Source organism: Pteropus vampyrus, unplaced genomic scaffold, assembly GCF_000151845.1.
Source record: "Pteropus vampyrus isolate Shadow unplaced genomic scaffold, Pvam_2.0 Scaffold30, whole genome shotgun sequence".
In the NCBI taxonomy this organism is placed as follows: Eukaryota; Metazoa; Chordata; class Mammalia; order Chiroptera; family Pteropodidae; genus Pteropus; species Pteropus vampyrus.
In genome coordinates this window covers 5,597,539-5,607,094 of record NW_011888811.1, presented here as the reverse complement: position 1 = coordinate 5,607,094, position 9,556 = coordinate 5,597,539, and positions in this window count along the sequence as shown.

The window sequence follows — 9,556 nt, the reverse complement described above, 5'->3', positions numbered from 1 at the left end:
GCTCTTTTACAGATTAGAAAACTGGAACCAAAGAAATAAAGTTGTTTTCCTAAATTCATGTAATTACAAAGTGTTAAAGCTGGGATTTAAAACACTTGGCTATCTAAATCCAAGGCTCGTATTCTTCCAATTATGCTATTTCAATCATTTACCTACCTTCAAATGTGAAGTATATATAAAATAATTAATATTTCCATTTTAAGAAGAACATGAATAACAAATAAATGATTTTCTTAAAAATAATAGTTTTTACTCCCAGTATGACTATCATCCCCACCTCCATCACACATCCTTGCACTTAGTCTTAGCATCTCCAAAAAGGAGAGATTTTTCTCTGGTCAAGCAAAGTAACCACGGAGAACGTGTGCAGTTATAACATCTCAACTATCAAATAACACACTATGCTGCTACTGTTCAATATTTAAATTACCACATGTCATCATTTATTTGGCAACTTCTCACAAGGCCTATTATCACAGAAAGATATTTGAAGCAGTGTAGTACTGTCTCGCTCCTTGAGAAAAGCTTGATAAGCTTGTTGGCTAGGGTTTCTATCGGGGGTCAATCACACAGGCAGGAAACACCCATGTGATTGACACTGGATTAACCATTCAATCTCTGACTCCTTAGAGGTAAGACTAATACAGTATAGCTCAAGACCTCACAATAAGTCACATTGTTAGCATAACCTATCAGCTGAAGCCCAAAGCCCTTGTTCTTAAGTAGCTTGGAATATAGCAAGGAAGATAAGACACAGATAGAAATTATCTCTAGTTTAAGCCCAGAATACAACAGAAGTCACAGGTTTGGGAAGACAATAAGATTCAAAGGAGACAAGAATGGAATGCAATTAGACATTACTTCTTGGAAAAAATATTTTGACTGCAATCCAACTACATTGCTGGTAAGAAGTAGATAAATGTATAGTAGCTCCCCTCCACCCTTATTTGCAGGTTCATTTTCTATGGTTTCAGTTATGTGGGGTCAACTGTGGTCTAAAAATATTAAATTAAAAATTCCAGAAATAAATAATTCCTAAGTTTTTAAATTGTGCACTATTCTAAGAAGCATGATGAAATCTTAGGTGTCTTGCTCCATCCCACCTGAGATATGAAGTATCCCTTTGTCCAGCATATGCACGTTGTATGCACTCCTCACCTGTTATCAGATCAACTGTCTCCATACTGCAGTGCTTGCGTGCAAGTAAACCTCATGGTAGCCTAACACTACGTCACAGCGCCTACATCATTCACCTCCCTCCATCTCATCACGTAGGCACTGTACCATCTCACATCATCACAAGAAGGATGAGTACTGTACAAAAAGACATTTTGAGAGTGAGAAACCACATTCATATATCATTTATTACAGTATTTTGTTATAATTGTTCTATTTTTTTATTGTTGTTAATCTCTTATGCCTCATTTATAAATTAAACTTTATCATAGGTATGTATGTGTAGGAAAAAAACAGAGTAAATATAGGGTTCAGTACTATCCACAGTTTCAGGAGTCCACTGGCAGTCCTGAACGTCTCCCCCCTGGATAAGGTAGACCACTGTCTTAGGGAAATTGGCAAAAGCTCTTCAAAGATGTAGATGGGAAGTTAGATAGACTGGTTAATTTTAGCTCACTGGAGCAAATCAAGGTCCTATTTCCCTCTACTTAAATGCTAAAGACAGTTTGAAAGTCCCCCTTTCTATCACAGGACAACATAAGAACAATGCACTTTGTCATTAAAGGAACCTGAGCCATTGTTTTTGAGTAAAGCCAGGCACAAAAAATTGAAACTATCAAAAACTCAAATCATAAAATGCCAAAAGTGATGGAAATGTTTTACATTCGCAAAGCTTTCAACTATGATTTGAAGAAGCCCAAAGAACAAAGTTTCATGAATCTCAAGAGGGGGAAAAGCTTTTTTCAGAGTTCTCTGAATAAAAAAGTAATCAAAGGTGATGATCAGCGAGTTCAAATAGCCCACAGGTAAGTCTCTGTGGTGCTGCTTATATTGTGCTATTAAATTCACCCTAAACAAAGCAGACAGGAGACAAAGCTTGAGTTCCTTGTACTCAAAAACCAAAGCCTTTCAAAGTGACATTGTGACAGGTTAAATTCATCATGCTCTATTTGAAGAAACAATAAGGGAGGTACCTGATAGAGGTAACAGTTTGGCAACACTGAAGAAGCATCAAAAATTCAGTTCCTCTCATTTTTATCCACTAAAGGTTGGGAATTTCTTTATCTACCTCAGACTTCTTTGTTTTGCATCCATCCCCCCACACTTTCACCTTCATTAAGTATTGGTCAAACAGAGTAGTGGGGCAGAGACTTTCCTAGAATAATAACACACATTTATTTATACTTTTAAGAAATATTTCCTAACCACTTCCGAAGTGCTGGGAATTCTATAATGAGTTAGTTAATAAAGTCCATGGCACATGTATTTTTATGAATCTTACATTCTAGATCTTTCATCAGAATTATTTTGTGAAAAACTATTTATTATCCAAAGAAAGGTTTGTTTATGCTTATGTTTCACCCTAAGAAATATCAAGAATCTAAACTGCCTTCCCCCCGCACATAGGGAGAAGGCCTGGAAGTACCTCTCCAGAATAAAACCGGGACCCCAAGGTAGGTAAAAGTAGACAAACTGGCCAAGGAATTTAAAAAAAAAAAAAAAAAGGTGGAACTATTAGACAAAGAAGGGAAATCTGTGATGCCCATCCAAAATGGACTGACAAATTATTTAATAGAAAAATAAAGAATTAATACATACAATTTTCTTTTGGGTGATAAACTATATCAACACCCTCACACATATTATAAAAATAACTGTGAAATTTAAATTTGGAGAGTTCAGTTTTTTCTTTCTACATGACCCTTGCACAGAGGAAGGTCTTTACTAGGTCAAAGTAAAGGGGTATTCAATTCTAGTAAAGGAGATCTTATTTTTTATGTAGAAGTTTCAATCCAAACAGAAACAAACAAACAAACAAACAAAAAACAGAAATCCTTCTCAATTCATGCAGGATAAAGTGTGGTTATACAGAAAGAACAAAGGGAGGAAAGAAGTGAGAGAAGGAAGATAATCCTCTGCCACATACTCTTTTGTTCTCACTATAAAGTGGGCCCTCCAAGAGACTGAGTTATGGCTACATCCACCATAGCTCCAGTCCACCAGAAAGGACCATAAGGGAGACACAAGTTGCAAAGGATGCAGTTGCCTCTGTTCAGCCACAGAGAGGAGGAGGCTACACATAAGCGGGATGCAAGAAGAAAGGCTTGGGTGCGGTAATACCAGCACTCACAAAGCTACAGCCAGCCCTCCAGTCTCCCTGCGTCATAGGGTATCAGAGTAGAATTTCTGGGAGTGAGACCAGAAAATATAATTAGATTTCAAGGTTTGGAAAAGCATGTGAGAAAAGGAAGCACTTTAAATGCCTAGAAGAAAAGCCAGAACTCACTACAGCAGGAAATGTGAAATCACCCAAAGTCTGCTATTAGAACAATGATGTCAAGATTAATAAAGAAGAATTTACTATTTCTAAACTCACTAAGAGTGGGATAGGCGGTCGTTAATCAGACAGTATGAGAAAAACTTAATAACTTTATGTGGGTAATCTGAGAAAGAGGAACTTCACATTCATTGTTCAGGTACTTCCTTTAGGATGAAATTGGAACATGATGGGAAAAGTTATTATGGTAAAGAGAGAAAGCTTCAAAGTGTGTCATTAGTGTTTAATAAGAGCTGATGCTATTTATCTAATAAAATTCTCTCAAATGAGCTAATCCAATGTGTATCACTACTAGATAAATATAAATAACATAAGTTCCCAATATTTAACTGCAGCAGGACTATGAACTCCTTGAAACTATACCAAGCTCACTAAGAAACAGTATTTGGAGTAAGACAGGGCTATACTAGCTGTGTGACCTTGGTCAAGCCATGTCTGAGTACCATTCATTTAGACAGGCCATTAAATATTTATTAGTAAGCATTAGCTCTGGATCAGGTATCACACAAGCTACTGCATTATATTAGAGAAACAGGCAGATATAATTCTTGACTTCCTGGAGTTTACATTCTCGTGGGAATTTTTAAAAATAGAAGTGAATAAACAATGCCAGTTTTATAAAATACAGATTTTACAAACCTTATGTTATGCTTATGGTATAGATTATCATGAAGATTATATAAAGTATATAAAGTCCTTTACTAAATAGTAATAAATATCAAATTTATTATCATTAATAATTATTATTTATCATCATTTTCATTAATATTAGTGACATGTAGATTTCAGGAGGCTCCTTTCATAAAAGCAATTTACAAATGCAAATTTCATGGAGGTCTAAAAAAAATCAAGTAAAAAATGATTTCAAAGCAAACGGGATTGCAGTTTCTAAAAGAGAAACCACGTGCACAACGGAACTGATATTGTACAAAAAATATATTTTGTTATTTTGAAATGACACTTACTGTGACAGACAAAATTCTTCTTATTTAAGGAAGTGCTTTCCTGACCAATCACAGAATCAAGATCTACTTTGGTAGCGGGTTACTCTGGACAAAAAAAAGCAAGAAGCAGGTAAAATTCATTTCACAGGGATCAAAATATTAAAACAACCTAGGGAAAGATTTACTCTCAGGATAAAGAATCTGGGCCTAAAATTTTTCATTAACTATAAAAGATATTTATGGGGATGGGACTGTGTAAAGAAAAGACTCGTAAAATTCACAAAGCCTTCCTTTTTTTGAAGTTTGCAATCTGAAGAAGATATTAAGTACGATAGAGTGGGTACATTTTATAAAAACTGCAAGTTTTTTTAAAAATGAAAAAAGCAGGTTAGAAAGACTTACAATCAAAGGCTTTATCAAACTGTGACCTTTTGGAAATCAAGGACTCCAGTTTCCTCTGTATCCTCTGGTCCAGTGTTTGTACACAGGAAACCTTCAGGAAATATTTTCTGGATAAACCACACTTTCTGTCCTTTGTAAACTCTACTATATATTGCAATAATCCAATAACATAACCTGACAACTCAGCCTAGTCACTCATTATAGAAAAGTCTCACATGCTACATCTTAGTTTTATTAACAAGCCAAGTATTTCATTCAGCTTTAATGCCATCTGACATGAATTTGGACTAGATTTAATTGTTCTATTTCCTTATACTCTTTCCTGTTCTGTACTAATAATTTTCCATTAGCAGCTGTTAACACGTGAGCTGTCACAGAATCCAGTGACTATCCACTGCAGTTCCCTACATATTTCATCTTCAAATGGTGTTTTAAATAACATAATTTCATTTTCTGATGTTTTTAGTATCATAGGTTGTTTCCCATGAAAGAGGAAGACTATTGAAAGAATAATGAGTTTGCTGAGCGATGCTACAAAAGAAATGGTCACAAAAAGAATTCAACAAGTGATTAGTTGCTCAAAGTTTCTACAGAACTCAAAATAATAGTTCTGAATATACAATAAGCCAGAGCGTTTTCACACTGAAGGCCTAGCACAATGGATAGATCATCCAGACAGAAAATCAATAAGATTCTAGACTTGATACACACTTTATACTAATAGGCCTAACGGACATATACAGAAAATTATATCCAATGGCAGTAGAACACACATTCTTCTCCAGCACGAATGGAACATTCTTTAGAAGAGAGTATATGATAGGTCAAAAGAACAAGTCTTAGCAGATTTAAGATTAAAATTATACCAAGTATCTTTCCAACTATAACAATATGAAACTAAATATCGATAACAAGAAAATGTTGGAAAATTCACAAATGTGTGTAAACAATATACTCCTTAACAATCAATAAATCAAATAAAAAATCAAAAAATATCTTGAAATGAAAATGGAAACATAACATACTAAAATATATGGGATGCCACAAAAAGCAATGCTAAGAAGGAAGTTTATAGTGACAAACACCTACATTCAGAAACTAGATATATTCTGAATAAACAATCTAACTTTACACCTTAAAAATCTAGAAAAAAAGAGTAGATCAAGGCCAAATTTAGTAGAAGAGAGAAAATAAAATTAGAGAAGAAATAAATGCTATAGAGACTAAAAAGGCCTTAGAAAAGATCAATGAAACTAAAAGCTGGTTCTGTGAAAAGATAAATTGACAAACCTTCAGCTACATGTACCGAGAAAAACAGTGAACGTTCTCAAAAAAAAAAAATCAGAAATAAAAGAAATGACATTACAAATAGTACAACAAATCATGAGACTACTATGAACAATTATACACCCACCAATTTGCCAAACTAAAAGAAATGGATAAATTCCTAGAACATATAACCTACTATGACTAAATTATGAAGAAAAAGAAAATATTAACGGAATATGAATAATAAGTAATAAGGATGCTACAGGAAAAATAAAAACTTTAGGCCAATATCCCTGACTAATACAGATGAAAAAAAAAACTCAATAGAAAATAGCAAACCAAATTCGACATCATATTAAAACGATCATATACCATGATTAAGTGGGATTGATACCGTGGATGCAAGGATGGTTCAACACATGCAATAAATAAATGTGATGTACCAATTCATAGTAATAAAAACAAAAATCACATGATCATCTCAACAGACGCAGAAAAAGCATTTGACAGAATTCAATATCCTTTCATGATAAAACCTCTTAACGAAGTGGGAAAAATAAATTAACCTCAACATAATAAAGGCCACATATGATAAACCCAACAGCTAACATCACACTCAGAGGTAAAAGGTTGAAAGTTTTTCCTTTAAGATCAGGAACAAAACAAGGGTGCCCACTCTCACCACTTGTATTTACCACAGCGCTTAAAGTCCTCACCAGGTAATCGAGCAAGAAAAAGGAACAAAAGGTGAACAAATCAGAAAGAAAGAATTAAAATGTCTTTGTTTGTTGATGAGATGACATGTGATATCTAAAATCATAGAGACTCCACCAAAAACCTGCTAGAGCTAATACATGAATTTACTAAAGATGCAAGATAGAAAATCAACATACCAAAAACGAGTTGTGTTTCTACACACTAACAACAAAATATCTGAAAAAGAAATAGAGAAAATAATCCCATTTACAACATCAAAAACAATAAAATACTTAGAAATAAATTTAACCAAGGAGGTTACACCTATAAGAATTATTATTATAGAAAAGACAAGTAATAATAAGTGTTGGTGAACATGTGGAGAAAGGGAACCCTTGTGTACTATTGGTGGGAATGTAAACTGGCACAGCTACTAAGGAAAACAGTATAGAGATTCCTCAAAAAGTTAAAAATAGAACTACGATATGATCCAGCAATCTCACGTTTAGGTATATATTCAAACAAGATGAGAACACTCTCTTGAAGAAATATCTGCACTCACATACTTACTGCAGTATTGTCACAATAGCCAAGATATGGATATAGTATATCCATATATAGAGACAAATTTATATACACACACACACAGACAAAATCACACACACACACACACACACACACACACACACACACACACACAGACACACACAAAATGGAATACTATTTTTCCATGAGAAAAAAGAAAATCCTGCTGTTCGTAACAACTTGCATGGACCTTGAGGGCATTTTGCTAAGTGAGTCAGACAGAGATAGAGATATACTGTATGATTTCATTTATATGTGAAATCTAAAAAAGCCAAACTCACAGACAAAGAGTAGGATGGCGGTCGCCCGGACCTGGGTGATAGGAAAAACAGAAGACGCTGTTCAAAGTGTATAAACTTCCAGTTCTAAAATGAATAAGTTCTGAGGATCTACCATACTGTATGGCGATTATAGTTAATAACATTGTATTATATACTTGTAATTTGCTAAGAGAATAGATGTAAATGTTCTCAACACAAAAATAAAATGGTAATTACGTGAGGTTATGAAGATGTTAACTAATCCTATGGTACATTTTTTGCTTGATGTATGTATATCAAATCATCACCTTAAACTTACACAACGTTATGTGTCAATTACATCTCAATAAAGCCGGGGAAGAAAACATTCCTAGTACATACTTGGTGCTCCATAAGTATTTCCTGAATAAGGGAATAGGTAAAGTGAGCATATTTGTGCGCAAACAACTGCACTCTGCATTGTTTATATTACAGGTGGGGTGGAATTGGTTAATAAAATTATACAGGTTTCAAGTGCACAATTCAATGGAACATCATCTGTGTATTGCATTGTGCGTTCGCCACTCAAAGTCAAATCTTCTGTCATCATATATTTGACCCCCTTTATCCCGCTCCCCTCTTTTCCTCTGGTAACCACTAAACTGTTGCCTGTGTTTGTGAGATTTTGCTTCTCTTGTTTGCTTGTTGCTTTTTGTTTTACATACCACATATGAGTAATAATCTGAACGTCCTGAGTCCAACACTTATTTTCAGATAGAAAAGTGAGGACATTTTTTCAAAAACGTTCCCACTTTTTGTGTCGTGGAAAAGACACTAAAAATGTATTTCTATATCAACAGGTAAATTGAAACTAATATCAGGTACCTACATGGTGTTACACTAAAATGTTCTCTTTTCTTTCCTAAAACAAATGGTATTTTCAACTTTATGCCATCCAAGCCTTATATCACTCGGCTCCGTGATATTGAATTAACCTTTACCTGACATTTCTAGATAATCATTTTGGGAGCCATCCAATAAATCATTTAATAAAATGAAAATGGAATAGCTTTGCAGAAAGAGTGTGTGCCTGTTTTAAGTACTTCTAAATGGAGGTGATTGCACTCAACAACAAAAATAGCTCTTGTATTGTCAAATCCAAACAAGTGGTTTGGCCTTCCACAGAGGCTGCCAGGAAGCATCTGGTCAAGAACCAGAATGGGCTTCTTAATGACATCCTCAAACAAAGACAACTATGCCTGTGGGGTTTTCTTCCCTGCCTTCTTCTCCATCTGTGGTCACTAAACTTTTGCAATTGATTGGAAAAGCACATTGCTTTTGAAAGGACATTGCATCACTGAGTAATATAAAAACTCATCTAAAACTCCTTTCTATTTAGCTTAAGAGATCACTTGTCTTTTAGAGAGAGAAGCTGACATCTTTTTTATAACATAGAAATGGGTGGAAAGTCACCTTGAGGATAATTTCGTTTCTGAAAAGTTCTCTTGAAAGCCTCAGTTATGCCAATATACAGAAATGGGTGCCAGTGTTATGTTTTTGAGTGCCTTAGCAAATCTACTTCATGCCTTGATATTCTAAGGCTTCTGGCTTCTCAGAACAAATGGACTGTTATGCCTTAGGAGGCCAGAGTCTTTAGGACAGAAAGGAGTCATACCTAAAATCCTGCTCTTTGAGACCTGAAGTTAGAAAATTGGAGGAGTGGTCCAGAATAGTTGCAACCAAGGCCCAAGAGAAGGAAATAAAATTACTTTGAAAACTGAGGTCTCTAAGCTAGCACCCCTGCAACACAAGTGTTTATGAGATTGTGTGTGTGTTGGGGAAGTGGGTAGATTTAATGAAGAAAAAAATAGCCTGTGGTTGCCTACTTCCACTGAAGTATTTTCTTT